We start from the raw sequence: 2,476 nt of genomic DNA, 5'->3' as shown, positions 1-2,476 counted from the left end.
CACCATCTCAGGAAACTGAGATTTCTATCCTCTCTTCCTTTAGAGGGAGGCCAGGCACAGTCACTGAAACCATAGTATTCAACTTTGAAGTCCTCTCTTAACTTGGTGAATTCTATTTTCTCGAACATTAAACAACCCTTGCATTCTTCCCTTACATTCTTGTTGGTTCTGTTGTGTTATTTTGTTTACTATGTCTCTGTTTAAAATTTAACACAGAAGACTGGAGCGATGGCTCAGTGGTTATGAATACATGCTATGGGTTTATTAGGACCACAATTCTGATCCCAGCATCCACATAATAAGCTGTGTGTCCCATACATACCTAGAACTTCAGCTCCAAGGCAGGTGAAGATAGGAGGATGCCCGGGACTTGTTGACTTCCAGCCTAGCTGAGAAAACATGAGCCCCTGGTGCAGGGAGAGATCCTGCCTCAAAAGACTAGGTGGAGAGGATTAGAGGAAGACAGCTGGCACCCTCTTCTGGCCTCCAATCAAATGTACAGGTGCAACTACCTCACAACATGCACATACACTAACACAGACATATACACACTTGTGGTCACTGCCAGCGGCAGCCACTCCTCCGTTCTCACGGGTGCCGCTCCTCCATTCTCATGGGCATCGAGGCTGCTCCTCCTCTCACCCTGGGCTGAGGCCGCTCTTCTGCCTGCCCTGGGTTGAGGCCACTCTTCTGCTCACCAGGTGCTGAGGTAGCTCTTCTGCTCACCTTGTGCTGCCTCCTGTCATCACTACTTCTGCCTGGTCCCAGACCCCAGGGCTGGTGAAGAGACTGTGTCAGCAGAGCCACATTCAGACACAGGAGACCAGGTTCAGTGACACAGGTCTGCTTTATTGCAGGAAGGTACAAGCTTATATAGGGTTGGTCGTCCAATCAAAGGACAGCAAGTAGGGTATCTTATTAGCATCATCCTATTAGCATAACAGACTTAACGTCCTATCACAGAATAGAGGGTAGGATGCCTCATTAGCATACTGGGTTTCAGATTACAGAGCCTGGATTCCTGGAAACCATGTGACCCTGACAGTTGCAATATCACCCTGTCTCCCACACTGCTTGATGAATTTTGGATAAAGACTACATTCTAGGAATTCAAACTTGCCTAAAAACAAAGTTTTTATTTTCCCACTAATAGAAGTATCCAAGCAGTACCTGGAATACTTTTAAGAATGTTAAAATGTAGAGACCATATACGGTATAGACCACTTAACTAGAAGAATTTGGGGGTGGAGTATGGGGGATCAAATCAGGGGCCTTGTGCATGCTAGGAAGCCCCAGTCCCTAATGGCTTCTCTGACCTGCAGCATCAGCACCACCTGGAATAGAATTATAAACAGGGTCTTGTACTGTGCCTCGCCATACTAAAACAGACTTTGTTTTAACAAAATTTCTGTACACGGGGTATGCACATTACAGTTAGAGAAAGGTCTAATGTATCACCTAATTCCAGCATTTTGTGGTAAAAGTGGCCAGAAAATTCAAGGGGAAGACCAGGGGTTGAGTGTGATACCACCCGTTAGATTCCCTGAATCCACCCACACTTTATCTGCTGACTACAGAGATCCCACAGTCCTTTGACACAGCTCCCCCCTTTTATTCTGTTTATAATTCCATTTTTTTTCTAGATATTTCCATATCAGCATTATATTTCACTTAGTTATTTTGAGACAGGGTCTCACTATATAGCCCTGGCTGGCCTGGAATTTATGATGAACCTCCAGCTCTGCTCAGGAGTGCTGGGATTACTAAAGCTGTGAGACACCATGCCTGGCTCAGCATATTCTTAATTGTGGCCTTACGGTCATGTAGCAAGCAATAGGGTCATTTTTGCTATACAAAAACTTGAATGTATTGCAGTCCAATTGATATTTAGGGAAGTATCTAAGCATAATGCAAATTTCACTTTTGCCTATGTGTGATTTTCTTTGCAAGAAATGCTACTTGTCTGGGGAAAGCTGCAGCTTACTGAACTAAGCCACAGAGTCCACAAGCTGCACACTTTACTCATCTTCCAGCTGCATTAGGGGCCACACCCAAGAGCAAGATGGGTGTTTTGAATGAAATGGTTTTGCTCCTTAGGAAATTTTGGATCCACCCAATTTGCATCTCCCTTAGTCAACTAAATACCTGCATCTCTTTTCTGGATAACTAATCCCAAAAACCTTTGAACAGCAAAATCGTAAGTATTGGAGACATTTAAAACCTCTCAAATACAGGCGATCACATTTCTTGCTGACATTAGAAAGATTCTTTTTTCTGAACATTTTATGGGGGAGGATCTGATTAAAAAAAGTAGGAAAAAAAAAAAAGTGATAAACCAAGCTGCCAGGAGGTGGCGCTTAGCACACAGCGGGATTCAGCGGGATGAAGCCGCTGAGAGTCTTCCTAGGAAGAGAGGTACTCAAACACCTTGGCAACTTCAGGGCAGTGGGCAGGCATAGCAGAGGGCCAGCAGCAA

This window comes from Nannospalax galili, unplaced genomic scaffold (genome assembly GCF_000622305.1).
Source record: "Nannospalax galili isolate Female #2095 unplaced genomic scaffold, S.galili_v1.0 scaffold54, whole genome shotgun sequence".
NCBI lineage: Eukaryota > Metazoa > Chordata > Mammalia > Rodentia > Spalacidae > Nannospalax > Nannospalax galili.
The sequence above is the reverse complement of the archived record's forward strand: the minus strand, read 5'-3'. Positions refer to the sequence as shown.